The sequence below is a fragment of the Dendrobates tinctorius genome, unplaced genomic scaffold, assembly GCF_039654945.1.
Source record: "Dendrobates tinctorius isolate UK_male_01 unplaced genomic scaffold, ASM3965494v1 ptg000332l, whole genome shotgun sequence".
In the NCBI taxonomy this organism is placed as follows: domain Eukaryota; kingdom Metazoa; phylum Chordata; class Amphibia; order Anura; family Dendrobatidae; genus Dendrobates; species Dendrobates tinctorius.
Genome location: NW_027361998.1, coordinates 16,280,477 through 16,296,942, shown reverse-complemented (window position 1 = coordinate 16,296,942; position 16,466 = coordinate 16,280,477). Strand labels below are relative to the sequence as shown.

General features: G+C 54.4%; 1 protein-coding gene across 2 annotated transcripts in view; it reads right to left on the bottom strand.

Moving 5' to 3' along the window:
* The window catches only part of MAPRE3 (microtubule associated protein RP/EB family member 3), a 161,415-nt gene extending 147,982 nt beyond the window's left edge, over nt 1-13,433 (bottom strand). Inside the window, exon 1 of one of the 2 annotated variants that reach the window (XM_073562048.1) lies at nt 13,213-13,433. The gene's annotated coding sequence lies outside the window, so the exon portion shown is untranslated. The remainder of the gene's footprint in view (nt 1-13,212) is intronic. The other variant, XM_073562049.1, reaches the window with a different exon arrangement.
* Between the last annotated feature and the right edge of the window lie 3,033 nt (nt 13,434-16,466).

Genomic DNA, 16,466 nt, shown 5'->3' with positions numbered 1-16,466 from the left:
TGCATAGCTGCCAGTCACAGGGACCTCATACCTGCCAGTCACAGGGTCCCCATACCTGCCAGTCACAGGGTCCACATAGCTGCCAGTCACAGGGCCCACATACCTGCCAGTCACAGGATCCTCATGCCTGCCAGTCACAGGATCCTCATGCCTGCCAGTCACAGGGTCTGCATAGCTGCCAGTCACAGGGACCTCATACCTGCCAGTCACAGGGTCCACATAGCTGCCAGTCACAGGGCCCACATACGTGCCAGTCACAGGATCCTCATACCTGCCAGTCACAGGGTCTGCATAGCTGCCAGTCACAGGGACCTCATACCTGCCAGACACAGGGTCTGCATACCTGCCAGTCACAGGATCCTCATACCTGCCAGTCACAGGGTCCCCATACCTGCCAGTCACAGGGTCCCCATAGCTGCCAGTCACAGGGTCCGCATACCTGCCAGTCACAGGGTCCGCATACCTGCCAGTCACAGGGTCCTCATACCTGCCAGTCACAGGGTCCTCATACCTGCCAGTCACAGGGTCCCCATACCTGCCAGTCACAGGGTCCTCATACCTGCCAGTCACAGGATGCTCATACCTACCAGTCACAGGGTCCTCATACCTGCCAGTCACAGGGTCCTCATACCTGCCAGTCACAGGGTCCTCATACCTGCCAGTCACAGGGTCCTCATACCTGCCAGTCACAGGGTCCTCATACCTGCCAGTCACAGGGTCCTCATACCTGCCAGTCACAGGGTCCTCATACCTGCCAGTCACAGGGTCCTCATACCTGCCAGTCACAGGGTCCTCATACCTGCCAGTCACAGGGTCCGCATACCTGCCAGTCACAGGGTCCTCATACCTGCCAGTCACAGGGTCCGCATACCTGCCAGTCACAGGGTCCCCATACCTGCCAGTCACAGGGTCTGCATACCTGCCAGTCACAGGATGCTCATACCTGCCAGTCACAGGGTCCTCATACCTGCCAGTCACAGGGTCCTCATACCTGCCAGTCACAGGATGCTCATACCTGCCAGTCACAGGGTCCTCATACCTGCCAGTCACAGGATCCTCATACCTGCCAGTCACAGGGACCCCATACCTGCCAGTCACAGGATCCTCATACCTGCCAGTCACAGGATCCTCATACCAGCCAGTCACAGGGTCCTCATACCAGCCAGTCACAGGATCCTCATACCTGCCAGTCACAGGGTCCGCATACCTGCCAGTCACAGGATCTGCATAGCTGCCAGTCACAGGGTCCCCATACCTACCAGTCACAGGGTCCTCATACCTGCCAGTCACAGGGACCCCATACCTGCCAGTCACAGGATCCTCATACCTGCCAGTCACAGGGACCCCATACCTGCCAGTCACAGGATCCTCATACCTGCCAGTCACAGGATCCTCATACCAGCCAGTCACAGGGTCCTCATACCTGCCAGTCACAGGATCCTCATACCTGCCAGTCACAGGGTCCGCATACCTGCCAGTCACAGGATCCTCATACCTGCCAGTCACAGGGTCTGCATAGCTGCCAGTCACAGGGTCCCCATACCTGCCAGTCACAGGGTCTGCATAGCTGCCAGTCACAGGGTCCCCATACCTGCCAGTCACAGGGTCTGCATAGCTGCCAGTCACAGGGTCCCCATACCTGCCAGTCACAGGGTCCCCATACCTGCCAGTCACAGGGTCCGCATAGCTGCCAGTCACAGGGTCTGCATAGCTGCCAGTCACAGGGTCCTCATACCTACCAGTCACAGGGTCCTCATACCTGCCAGTCACAGGGACCCCATACCTGCCAGTCACAGGATCCTCATACCTGCCAGTCACAGGAACCCCATACCTGCCAGTCACAGGATCCTCATACCTGCCAGTCACAGGATCCTCATACCAGCCAGTCATAGGGTCCGCATACCTGCCAGTCACAGGATCCTCATACCTGCCAGTCACAGGGTCTGCATAGCTGCCAGTCACAGGGTCTGCATAGCTGCCAGTCACAGGGTCCCCATACCAGCCAGTCACAGGGACCCCATACCTGCCAGTCACAGGATCCTCATACCAGCCAGTCACAGGGTCCTCATACCTACCAGTCACAGGGTCCCCAGACCTGCCAGTCACAGGGTCCTCATACCTGCCAGTCACAGGATCCTCATACCTGCCAGTCACAGGGACCCCCATACCTGCCAGTCACAGGGTCCTCATACCTGCCAGTCACAGGATCCTCATACCTGCCAGTCACAGGTACCCCATAGCTGCAAGTCACAGGGTCCTCATACTTGCCAGTAACAGGGACCCACATACCTGCCAGTTACAGGGTCCCCATAGCTGCCAGTGACAGGATCCTCATACCTGCCAGACACAGGGTCCTCATACCTGCCAGTCACAGGGTCCTCATACCTGCCAGTCACAGGGTCCTCATACCTGCCAGTCACAGGATCCTCATACCTGCCAGTCACAGGATCCTCATACCAGCCAGTCACAGGGTCCTCATACCTGCCAGTCACAGGGTCTGCATAGCTGCCAGTCACAGGGTCCCCATACCTGCCAGTCACAGGGTCTGCATAGCTGCCAGTCACAGGGTCCCCATACCTGCCAGTCACAGGGTCTGCATAGCTGCCAGTCACAGGGTCCCCATACCTGCCAGTCACAGGGTCCCCATACCTGCCAGTCACAGGGTCTGCATAGCTGCAAGTCACAGGGTCCTCATACCTACCAGTCACAGGGTCCTCATACCTGCCAGTCACAGGGACCCCATACCTGCCAGTCACAGGATCCTCATACCTCCCAGTCACAGGGACCCCATACCTGCCAGTCACAGGATCCTCATACCTGCCAGTCACAGGATCCTCATACCAGCCAGTCACAGGGTCCGCATACCTGCCAGTCACAGGATCCTCATACCTGCCAGTCACAGGGTCTGCATAGCTGCCAGTCACAGGGTCTGCATAGCTGCCAGTCACAGGGTCCCCATACCAGCCAGTCACAGGGACCCCATACCTGCCAGTCACAGGATCCTCATACCAGCCAGTCACAGGGTCCTCATACCTACCAGTCACAGGGTCCCCAGACCTGCCAGTCACAGGGTCCTCATACCTGCCAGTCACAGGATCCTCATACCTGCCAGTCACAGGGACCCCCATACCTGCCAGTCACAGGGTCCTCATACCTGCCAGTCACAGGATCCTCATACCTGCCAGTCACAGGTACCCCATAGCTGCAAGTCACAGGGTCCTCATACTTGCCAGTAACAGGGACCCACATACCTGCCAGTTACAGGGTCCTCATACCTGCCAGACACAGGGTCCTCATACCTGCCAGTCACAGGGTCCTCATACCTGCCAGTCACAGGGTCCTCATACCTGCCATTCACAGGGTCCTCATACCTGCCAGTCACAGGGTCCCCATACCTGCCAGTCACAGGGTCCCCATACCTGCCAGTCACAGGGTCCCCATACCTGCCAGTCACAGGGACCCCATACCTGCCAGTCACAGGGACCTCATACCTGCCAGTCACAGGGACCTCATACCTGCCAGTCACAGGATCCTCATACCTGCCAGTCACAGGATCCTCATACCTGCCAGTCACAGGATCCTCATACCTGCCAGTCACAGGGTCCCCATACCTGCCAGTCACAGGGTCCCCATACCTGCCAGTCACAGGGTCCCCATACCTGCCAGTCACAGGGTCCTCATACCTGCCAGTCACAGGATCCTCATACCGGCCAGTCACAGGGTCCTCATACCTGCCAGTCACAGGGTCCTCATACCTGCCAGTCACAGGTTCCTCATACCTGCCAGTCACAGGGTCCCCATACCTGCCAGTCACAGGGTCCCCATAGCTGCCAGTCACAGGGTCCCCATACCTGCCAGTCACAGGGTCCTCATACCTGCCAGTCACAGGATCCCCATACCTGCCAGTCACAGGGTCCCCATACCTGCCAGTCACAGGGTCCTCATACCTGCCAGTCACAGGGTCCTCATACCTGCCAGTCACAGGGTCCGCATACCTGCCAGTCACAGGGTCCGCATACCTGCCAGTCACAGGGTCCGCATACCAGCCAGTCACAGGGTCCCCATACCTGCCAGTCACAGGGTCCCCATACCTGCCAGTCACAGGGTCCCCATACCTGCCAGTCACAGAGTCCCCATACCCGCCAGTCACAGGGTCCCCATACCCGCCAGTCACAGGGTCCGCATACCCGCCAGTCACAGGGTCCGCATACCCGCCAGTCACAGGGTCCCCATACCTGCCAGTCACAGGGTCCTCATACCTGCCAGTCACAGGGTCCCCATACCTGCCAGTCACAGGGTCCTCATACCTGGCAGTCACAGGGTCCCCATACCTGCCAGTCACAGGGTCCCCATACCTGCCAGTCACAGGGTCCCCATACCTGCCAGTCACAGGGTCCGCATACCTGCCAGTCACAGGGTCCTCATACCTGCCAGTCACAGGGTCCGCATACCTGCCAGTCACAGGGTCCTCATACCTGCCAGTCACAGGGTCCTCATACCTGCCAGTCACAGGGTCCTCATACCTGCCAGTCACAGGGTCCCCATAGCTGCCAGTCACAGGGTCCTCATACCTGCCAGTCACAGGGTCCCCATACCTGCCAGTCACAGGGTCCTCATACCTGCCAGTCACAGGGTCCTCATACCAGCCAGTCACAGGGTCTGCATACCTGCCAGTCACAGGGTCCTCATACCTGCCAGTCACAGGGTCCTCATACCTGCCAGTCACAGGGTCCTCATACCTGCAAGTCACAGGGTCCTCATACCTGCCAGTCACAGGGTCCGCATACCTGCCAGTCACAGGGTCCCCATACCTGCCAGTCACAGGGTCCCCATACCTGCCAGTCACAGGGTCCTCATACCTGCCAGTCACAGGGTCCGCATAGCTGCCAGTCACAGGGTCTGCATAGCTGCCAGTCACAGGGACCTCATACCTGCCAGTCACAGGGTCCCCATACCTGCCAGTCACAGGGTCCACATAGCTGCCAGTCACAGGGCCCACATACCTGCCAGTCACAGGATCCTCATGCCTGCCAGTCACAGGATCCTCATGCCTGCCAGTCACAGGGTCTGCATAGCTGCCAGTCACAGGGACCTCATACCTGCCAGTCACAGGGTCCACATAGCTGCCAGTCACAGGGCCCACATACCTGCCAGTCACAGGATCCTCATACCTGCCAGTCACAGGGTCTGCATAGCTGCCAGTCACAGGGACCTCATACCTGCCAGACACAGGGTCTGCATACCTGCCAGTCACAGGATCCTCATACCTGCCAGTCACAGGGTCCCCATACCTGCCAGTCACAGGGTCCCCATAGCTGCCAGTCACAGGGTCCGCATACCTGCCAGTCACAGGGTCCGCATACCTGCCAGTCACAGGGTCCTCATACCTGCCAGTCACAGGGTCCTCATACCTGCCAGTCACAGGGTCCCCATACCTGCCAGTCACAGGGTCCTCATACCTGCCAGTCAAAGGATGCTCATACCTACCAGTCACAGGGTCCTCATACCTGCCAGTCACAGGGTCCTCATACCTGCCAGTCACAGGGTCCTCATACCTGCCAGTCACAGGGTCCTCATACCTGCCAGTCACAGGGTCCTCATACCTGCCAGTCACAGGGTCCCCATACCTGCCAGTCACAGGGTCCCCATACCTGCCAGTCACAGGGTCCTCATACCTGCCAGTCACAGGGTCCGCATACCTGCCAGTCACAGGGTCCTCATACCTGCCAGTCACAGGGTCCGCATACCTGCCAGTCACAGGGTCCGCATACCTGCCAGTCACAGGGTCCTCATACCTGCCAGTCACAGGGTCCTCATACCTGCCAGTCACAGGGTCCTCATACCTGCCAGTCACAGGGTCCCCATAGCTGCCAGTCACAGGGTCCTCATACCTGCCAGTCACAGGGTCCCCATACCTGCCAGTCACAGGGTCCTCATACCTGCCAGTCACAGGGTCCTCATACCAGCCAGTCACAGGGTCTGCATACCTGCCAGTCACAGGGTCCTCATACCTGCCAGTCACAGGGTCCTCATACCTGCCAGTCACAGGGTCCTCATACCTGCAAGTCACAGGGTCCTCATACCTGCCAGTCACAGGGTCCGCATACCTGCCAGTCACAGGGTCCCCATACCTGCCAGTCACAGGGTCCCCATACCTGCCAGTCACAGGGTCCTCATACCTGCCAGTCACAGGGTCCGCATAGCTGCCAGTCACAGGGTCTGCATAGCTGCCAGTCACAGGGACCTCATACCTGCCAGTCACAGGGTCCCCATACCTGCCAGTCACAGGGTCCACATAGCTGCCAGTCACAGGGCCCACATACCTGCCAGTCACAGGATCCTCATGCCTGCCAGTCACAGGATCCTCATGCCTGCCAGTCACAGGGTCTGCATAGCTGCCAGTCACAGGGACCTCATACCTGCCAGTCACAGGGTCCACATAGCTGCCAGTCACAGGGCCCACATACCTGCCAGTCACAGGATCCTCATACCTGCCAGTCACAGGGTCTGCATAGCTGCCAGTCACAGGGACCTCATACCTGCCAGACACAGGGTCTGCATACCTGCCAGTCACAGGATCCTCATACCTGCCAGTCACAGGGTCCCCATACCTGCCAGTCACAGGGTCCCCATAGCTGCCAGTCACAGGGTCCGCATACCTGCCAGTCACAGGGTCCGCATACCTGCCAGTCACAGGGTCCTCATACCTGCCAGTCACAGGGTCCTCATACCTGCCAGTCACAGGGTCCCCATACCTGCCAGTCACAGGGTCCTCATACCTGCCAGTCAAAGGATGCTCATACCTACCAGTCACAGGGTCCTCATACCTGCCAGTCACAGGGTCCTCATACCTGCCAGTCACAGGGTCCTCATACCTGCCAGTCACAGGGTCCTCATACCTGCCAGTCACAGGGTCCTCATACCTGCCAGTCACAGGGTCCTCATACCTGCCAGTCACAGGGTCCTCATACCTGCCAGTCACAGGGTCCTCATACCTGCCAGTCACAGGGTCCTCATACCTGCCAGTCACAGGGTCCGCATACCTGCCAGTCACAGGGTCCTCATACCTGCCAGTCACAGGGTCCGCATACCTGCCAGTCACAGGGTCCCCATACCTGCCAGTCACAGGGTCTGCACACCTGCCAGTCACAGGATGCTCATACCTGCCAGTCACAGGGTCCTCATACCTGCCAGTCACAGGGTCCTCATACCTGCCAGTCACAGGATGCTCATACCTGCCAGTCACAGGGTCCTCATACCTGCCAGTCACAGGGTCCTCATACCTGCCAGTCACAGGGTCCTCATACCTGCCAGTCACAGGGTCCTCATACCTGCCAGTCAAAGAATCCTCATACCTGCCAGTCACAGGGTCCTCATACCTGCAAGTCACAGGGTCCTCATACCTGCCAGTCACAGGATCCTCATACCTGCCAGTCACAGGGTCCTCATACCTGCCAGTCACAGGGTCCTCATACCTGCCAGTCACAGGATGCTCATACCTGCCAGTCACAGGGTCTGCATAGCTGCCAGTCACAGGGTCCTCATACCTGCCAGTCACAGGGTCCTCATACCTGCCAGTCACAGGATCCTCATACCTGCCAGTCACAGGATCCTCATACCTGCCAGTCACAGAGTCCTCATACCTGCCAGTCACAGGGTCCTCATACCTGCCAGTCACAGGATCCTCATACCTGCCAGTCACAGGGTCCTCATACCTGCCAGTCACAGGGTCCTCATACCTGCCAGTCACAGGGTCCTCATACCTGCCAGTCACAGGGTCCCCATACCTGCCAGTCACAGGGTCCCCATACCTGCCAGTCACAGGGACCTCATACCTGCCAGTCACAGGGTCCCCATACCTGCCAGTCACAGGGACCTCATACCTGCCAGTCACAGGGACCTCATACCTGCCAGTCACAGGGTCCTCATACCTGCCAGTCACAGGGTCCCCATACCTGCCAGTCACAGGGTCCCCATACCTGCCAGTCACAGGGTCCCCATACCTGCCAGTCACAGGGTCCGCATACCTGCCAGTCACAGGGACCCCATACCAGCCAGTCACAGGGTCCTCATACCTGCCAGTCACAGGGTCCCCAAACCTGCCAGTCACAGGGTCCTCATACCTGCCAGTCACAGGGTCCTCATACCTGCCAGTCACAGGGTCCTCATACCTGCCAGTCACATACATTAGGTCTTATGTGCACTCACTGATCTCACACAATCGCTGATATTTCGCACTGTATCCTCCGGCCTCCATGGACCGGGCCTAACACCGAGCAATAAAATTCAACAGCCAACCACAACCACAGTGCCCCCATAACTGCAAGATAGGCAGAGGCACAGCCAGCTGCGGTGAAGAGACGGACGCAAGTGGTGTACAACCATAAATGTGAGGTAATAGCGATAAATGTGAGGTAATAGCGATAAATGTGAGGTAATAGCGATAAATGTGAGGTAATAGCGATAAATGTGAGGTAATAGCGATAAATGTGAGGTAATAGCGATAAATGTGAGGTAATAGCGATAAATGTGAGGTAATAGCGATAAATGTGAGGTAATAACGATAAATGTGAGGTAATAACGATAAATGTGAGGTAATAACGATAAATGTGAGGTAATAACGATAAATGTGAGGTAATAGCGATAAATGTGAGGTAATAACGATAAATGTGAGGTAATAACGATAAATGTGAGGTTATAGCGATAAATGTGAGGTAATAGCGATAAATGTGAGGTAATAGCGATAAATGTGAGGTAATAACGATAAATGTGAGGTAATAACGATAAATGTGAGGTAATAGCGATAAATGTGAGGTAATAACGATAAATGTGAGGTAATAGCGATAAATGTGAGGTAATAACGATAAATGTGAGGTAATAACGATAAATGTGAGGTAATAACGATAAATGTGAGGTAATAGCGATAAATGTGAGGTAATAGCGATAAATGTGAGGTAATAACGATAAATGTGAGGTAATAGCGATAAATGTGAGGTAATAACGATAAATGTGAGGTAATAGCGATAAATGTGAGGTAATAACGATAAATGTGAGGTAATAGCGATAAATGTGAGGTAATAGCGATAAATGTGAGGTAATAACGATAAATGTGAGGTAATAACGATAAATGTGAGGTAATAACGATAAATGTGAGGTAATAACGATAAATGTGAGGTAATAACGATAAATGTGAGGTAATAGCGATAAATGTGAGGTAATAGCGATAAATGTGAGGTAATAACGATAAATGTGAGGTAATAGCGATAAATGTGAGGTAATAGCGATAAATGTGAGGTAATAACGATAAATGTGAGGTAATAACGATAAATGTGAGGTAATAGCGATAAATGTGAGGTAATAACGATAAATGTGAGGTAATAGCGATAAATGTGAGGTAATAACGATAAATGTGAGGTAATAGCGATAAATGTGAGGTAATAGCGATAAATGTGAGGTAATAACGATAAATGTGAGGTAATAGCGATAAATGTGAGGTAATAACGATAAATGTGAGGTAATAGCGATAAATGTGAGGTAATAGCGATAAATGTGAGGTAATAAAGATAAATGTGAGGTAATAGCGATAAATGTGAGGTAATAACGATAAATGTGAGGTAATAACGATAAATGTGAGGTAATAGCGATAAATGTGAGGTAATAACGATAAATGTGAGGTAATAACGATAAATGTGAGGTAATAGCGATAAATGTGAGGTAATAGCGATAAATGTGAGGTAATAACGATAAATGTGAGGTAATAGCGATAAATGTGAGGTAATAACGATAAATATGAGGTAATAGCGATAAATGTGAGGTAATAGCGATAAATGTGAGGTAATAACGATAAATGTGAGGTAATAGCGATAAATGTGAGGTAATAACGATAAATGTGAGGTAATAATGTGAGGTTGTGCAGCGTCAGCCCATCGCGTTGTGCAGTGTCCGTGTATCACAATGTGCAGTGTCAGTGTATCAAGTAGTGCAGTGATCACGTTGTGTAGTCAGTCTATCACATTGTTTTGTGCAGTGTCCGTGTATCACATTGTGCAGCGTCAATGTATAACGTTGTGCAATGTCAGCGTATCATGCAGTGCAGTGTCAGTGTATCACGTTGTGTTGTGCAGTGTCAGTGTGTCACGTTGTGTGCAGTGTTTCATGTTTTGTTGTGCAGTGTCAGAGTAGCACATTGTGTAGTGTCAGTGTATCACTTTTTGCAGTGTTGTGTAATGTCAGTGTATGACGTTGTGCAGTGTCAGTGTATCACGTTGTGCACTGTTGTGTAGTGTCAGTGTATCACATTGTGCAGTGTCAGTGTATCGCGCTGTGTCAGTGTATCGTGTTGTGCAGTGTCAGTGTATCGTGTTGTGTGTAATGTTAGTGTACCATGTGTAGTGTCAGAGTATCACGTCGTGCAGTGTCATTGAAGTTGAGCAATGTCAGTGTATGGTGTTGTGTAGCTTCAGTGTATTACGGTGTGTTGTGTAGAGTCAGTGCATCACATTGTACAGTGTCAGTGTATCACGGTGTGTTGTGCAGTGTCAATGTATCACATTGTACAGTGTCTCACGTTGTACAGTGTATCACATTGTGTTATGCAGTGTCAGTGTATCACGGTGTGTTGTGCAGTGTCAATGCATCACGTTGTACAGTGTCTCACGTTGTACAGTGTCTCATTGTTTTGTGCAGTGTCAGTGTATCATGGTGTGTTGCGCAAGGTGTAGTGTCCGTGTATCACGTTGAGCAGTGTCAATGTATCATGTTGTGCATTGTCAGTGCATCATATTGGGTTGTGCAGTGTCAGTGCATTACATTGTTTTGTGCAGTGTCAGTGTATCATGGTGTGTTGCGCAAGGTGTAGTGTCCGTGTATCACGTTGAGCAGTGTCAATGTATCATGTTGTGCATTGTCAGTGCATCATATTGGGTTGTGCAGTGTCAGTGCATTACATTATTTTGTGCAGTGTCAGTGTATCAGATTGTGTTGTGCTGTGTCAGTGTATCACATTGTGTAGTGTCCGTGTATCACGTTGTGTAGTGTTGTGCAGTGTCCGTGTATAACGTTGTGAAGTGTCAGTGTATCACATTGTTTTGTACAGTGTTACACGTTGTTTTGTGCAGTGTCTGTATCACATTGTGTAGTGTTGTGTCAGTGTATCACGTTGTGCAGTTTCAATGTACCACATTGTTTTGTGCAGTGTCTGTGTATCACATTGTGCAGAGTCAGTGTATCATGTTGTGTAGTATCAGTGTATCACTTTGTGCTGTGCAGTGTATCATGTTGTCAGTGTGTCACATTGTGCTGTGCAGTGTCAGTGTGTCACGTTGTCAGTGTAGCACATTGTGCTGTTCAGTTTATCATGTTGTCAGCGTATCACATTGTGCTGTGCAGTGTCAGTGTGTCACGTTGTGTTGTGCGTTGTCAGTGTCACGATGTGTTGTGCAGTGTCAGTGTATCACGCTGTCAGTGTATCACGTTGTCAGTGTGTCACGTTGTGCTGTGCAGTGTGTCACATTGTCAGTGTATCATGTTGTGTTGTGCAGTGTCAGTGTATCACGTGTTGTGCAGGGTCAGTGTGTCACGCTGTCAGTGTATCACGTTATGAGTGTGTCACGTCAATGTGTCACGGTGTCAGTGTGTCACGTGTTGTGCAGTGTCAGGGTATCATGTTGTCAGTGTGTCACGTTGTGCTGTGCAGTGTGTCACGTTGTCAGTGTATCAGGTTGTGTTGTGCAGTGTCAGTGTGTCACGTCAGTGTATCATGTTGTCAGTGTGTCACGTTGTGCTGTGCAGTGTCACGTTGTTAGTGTATGACGTTGTATTGTGCAGTGTCAGTGTATCACGTCAGTGTATCACGTTGTGTTGTGCAGTGTCACGTTGTCAGTGTATCAGGTTGTGTTGTGCAGTGTCAGTGTTTCACGTCAGTGTATCATGTTGTCAGTGTGTCACGTTGTGTTGTGCAGTGTCAGTGTATCACGTCAGTGTGTCACGTTGTGTTGTGCAGTGTCAGTGTATCATGTTGTCAGTGTGTCACATTGTCAGTGTATCACATTGTGCTGTGCAGTGTCACGTTGTTAGTGTATGACGTTGTATTGTGCAGTGTCAGTGTATCACATCAGTGTATCACGTTGTGTTGTGCAGTGTCACGTTGTCAGTGTGTCACGTTGTGTTGTGCAGTGTCAGTGTATCACGTCAGTGTGTCACGTTGTGTTGTGCAGTGTCAGTGTATCATGTTGTCAGTGTGTCACGTTGTGTTGTGCAGTGTCAGTGTATCATGTTGTCAGTGTGTCATGTTGTGTTGTGCAGTGTCAGTGTATCACATTGTCAGTGTGTCACGTTGTGTTGTGCAGTGTCAGTGTATCATGTTGTCAGTGTGTCACGTTGTGTTGTGCAGTGTCAGTGTATCACATTGTCAGTGTGTCACGTTGTGTTGTGCAGTGTCAGTGTATCACGTTGTGCAGTGTCAGTACCTGACGCTGTGTCGTCGCGCTGTACCGATGCTGTCACGCTGTCAGTGTATCACGTTGTGTTGTGCAGTGTCAGTGTGTCACTTTGTCAGTGTATCACGCTGTGTTGTGCAGTGTCAGTGTGTCACGCTGTCAGTGTATCACGTTGCGTTGTGCAGTGTCAGTGTGTCACGCTGTCAGTGTATCACGTTGCGTTGTGCAGTGTCAGTGTGTCACGCTGTCAGTGTATCACGTTGCGTTGTGCAGTGTCAGTGTGTCACGCTGTGTTGTGCAGTGTCAGTGTGTCACGCTGTGTTGTGCAGTGTCAGTGTGTCACGCTGTGTTGTGCAGTGTCAGTGGTCACGTTGTCAGTGTGTCACGTTGTGTTGTGCAGTGTCAGTGTGTCACGCTGTGTTGTGCAGTGTCAGTGGTCACGTTGTCAGTGTGTCACGTTGTGTTGTGCAGTGTCAGTGTGTCACGTTGTGTTGTGCAGTGTCAGTGTGTCACGTTGTGTTGTGCAGTGTCAGTGTATCACGTTGTCAGTGTGTCACGCTGTGCAGTGTCAAGTGTGTCACGTTGTCAGTGTGTCACGTTGTCAGTGTATCACGTTGTGTTGTGCAGTGTCAGTGTATCACGTTGTCAGTGTGTCACGCTGTGCAGTGTCAGTGTGTCACGTTGTCAGTGTGTCACGCTGTGCAGTGTCAGTACCTGACGCTGTGTCGTCGCGCTGTACCGATGCTGTGTCACGCTGTGTCAGTCGTGCACTCACCGCGCTGGGTGGGTCACGCTTCCTCCATACACCCGGTCTCCTGCTCCCGGATCGTTAGGTCCCTGCTCCCCGACTGTCTCACCGGATCCCGGTCAGGCCGCCGCAATGTGCGGCTCCAACGCACAGAGTACTGCGCATGTGCGAGACCGGAGCCAAGACTGGAGGGAGGGGGTGACTGGAGCGGTACAGAGGAACGGAGGAGGATGCTGAAGGTGCACAAGGGAGGAGGGACAGGAGTTGGAGAAATGAGGAAGGAGGTGACCCAAAATATGGGGGGGAATACAGACAATGGATTCAAGAGGGGAGAACCAGAGACTAGAAAGGGTACAGAAGAGGAGAAATGAGGTGTCAGAGAAAGGGGAAACCCAAGATGTGGAGTAGATACAAGAGGTGGCCCTGAACAAAGAGTGTATACAAGAGGGGGACCCGAGGGCCGAGAGGATACAAGAGGGGGACCCGAGGGCCGAGAGGATACAAGAGGGGGACCAGAGGGCCGAGAGGATACAAGAAGAGGACCCGAGGGCCGAGAGGATACAAGAGGGGGACCCGAGGGCCGAGAGGATACAAGAGGGGGACCCGAGGGCCGAGAGGATACAAGAGGGGGACCCGAGGGCCGAGAGGATACAAGAGGGGGACCCGAGGGCCGAGAGGATACAAGAGGGGGACCAGAGGGCCGAGAGGATACAAGAAGAGGACCCGAGGGCCGAGAGGATACAAGAGGGGGACCCGAGGGCCGAGAGGATACAAGAAGAGGACCCGAGGGCCGAGAGGATACAAGAGGGGGACCCGAGGGCCGAGAGGAAACAAGAGGGGGACCCGAGGGCCGAGAGGATACAAGAGGGGGACCCGAGGGCCGAGAGGATACAAGAGGGGGACCAGAGGGCCGAGAGGATACAAGAAGAGGACCCGAGGGCCGAGAGGATACAAGAAGAGGACCCGAGGGCCGAGAGGATACAAGAGGGGGACCCGAGGGCCGAGAGGATACAAGAGGGGGACCCGAGGGCCGAGAGGATACAAGAGGGGGACCCGAGGGCCGAGAGGATACAAGAAGAGGACCCGAGGGCCGAGAGGATACAAGAGGGGGACCCGAGGGCCGAGTGGATACAAGAAGAGGACCCGAGGGCCGAGAGGATACAAGAGGGGGACCCGAGGGCCGAGAGGATACAAGAGGGGGACCCGAGGGCCGAGAGGATACAAGAGGGGGACCCGAGGGCCGAGAGGATACAAGAGGGGAACCAGAGGGCCGAGAGGATACAAGAAGAGGACCCGAGGGCCGAGAGGATACAAGAGGGGGACCCGAGGGCCGAGTGGATACAAGAAGAGGACCCGAGGGCCGAGAGGATACAAGAGGGGGACCCGAGGGCCGAGTGGATACAAGAAGAGGACCCGAGGGCCGAGAGGATACAAGAAGAGGACCCGAGGGCCGAGAGGATACAAGAAGAGGACCCGAGGGCCGAGAGGATACAAGAGGGGAACCAGAGGGCCGAGAGGATACAAGAAGAGGACCCGAGGGCCGAGAGGATACAAGAGGGGGACCCGAGGGCCGAGTGGATACAAGAAGAGGACCCGAGGGCCGAGAGGATACAAGAGGGGACCTGAGGGCAGAGTGGATACAAGAGGGGGACCCGAGGGAAGAGTGGATACAAGAAGGGGACCTGAGGGCAGAGTGGATACAAGAAGAGGACCCGAGGGCAGAGTGGATACAAGAAGAGGACCCGAGGGCAGAGTGGATACAAGAGGGGGACCCGAGGGCAGAGTGGATACAAGAGGGGGACCCGAGGGCAGAGTGGATACAAGAGGGGGACCCGAGGGCAGAGTGGATACAAGAGGGGGACCCGAGGGCAGAGTGGATACAAGAGGGGGACCCGAGGGCAGAGTGGATACAAGAGGGGGACCCGAGGGCAGAGTGGATACAAGAGGGGGACCCGAGGGCAGAGTGGATACAAGAAGAGGACCCGAGGGCAGAGTGGATACAAGAAGAGGACCCGAGGGCAGAGTAGATACAAGAGGGGGACCCGAGGGCAGAGTGGATACAAGAGGGGGACCCGAGGGCAGAGTGGATACAAGAGGGGGACCCGAGGGCAGAGTGGATACAAGAGGGGGACCCGAGGGCAGAGTGGATACAAGAGGGGGACCCGAGGGCAGAGTGGATACAAGAGGGGGACCCGAGGGCAGAGTGAATACAAGAGGGGGACCCGAGGGCAGAGTGGATACAAGAGGGGGACCCGAGGGCAGAGTGGATACAAGAGGGGGACCCGAGGGCAGAGTGGATACAAGAGGGGGACCCGAGGGCAGAGTGGATACAAGAGGGGGACCCGAGGGCAGAGTGGATACAAGAAGGGGACCCGAGGGCAGAGTGGATACAAGAGGGGGACCCGAGGGCAGAGTGGATACAAGAAGGGGACCCGAGGGCAGAGTGGATACAAGAGGGGGACCCGAGGGCAGAGTGGATACAAGAAGGGGACCCGAGGGCAGAGTGGATACAAGAGGTGGACCTGAGGACAGAGTGGATACAAGAGGGGGACCTGAGGGCAGAGTGGGTACAAGAGGGGCACCCGAGGACAGAGTGGGTACAAGAGGGGGACCCGAGGGCAGAGTGGATACAAGAGGTGGACCTGAGGACAGAGTGGATACAAGAGGTGGACCTGAGGACAGAGTGGATACAAGAGGGGCACCCAAGGGCAGAGTGGATACAAGAGGTGGACCTGAGGACAGAGTGGGTACAAGAGGGGGACCCGAGGGCAGAGTGGAAACAGGAGAGAGACCCGAGGGCAGAGTGGAAGCAGGAGGGGGACCCGAGGGCAGAGTGGAAGCAGGAGGGGGACCCGAGGGCAGAGTGGATACAAGAGGGGGACCCGAGGGCAGAATGGATACAAGAAGGGGACCCGAGGGCAGAGTGGATACAAGAGGGGGACCCGAGGACAGAGTGGATACAAGAGGGGGACCCGAGGGCAGAATGGATACAAGATGGGAACCCGAGGACAGTGTGGATACAAGAGGGGGACCCGAGGACAGAGTGGATACAAGAGGCGGACCCGAGGACAGAGTGGATACAAGAGGGGGACCCGAGGGCAGACTGGGTACAAGAGGGAGACCCGAGGGCAGAGTGGATACAAGGGCGAAGGATCAGAGACTAGAGATGATACAGAAGAGGAGAAATGAGGTGTCAGAGAGAGAAGAGACCCAAGATGTGGAGTGGATACAAGAGGGGGACCCGAGGGAAGAAGTGGATAAATGCGGGGGACCCTAGGGAA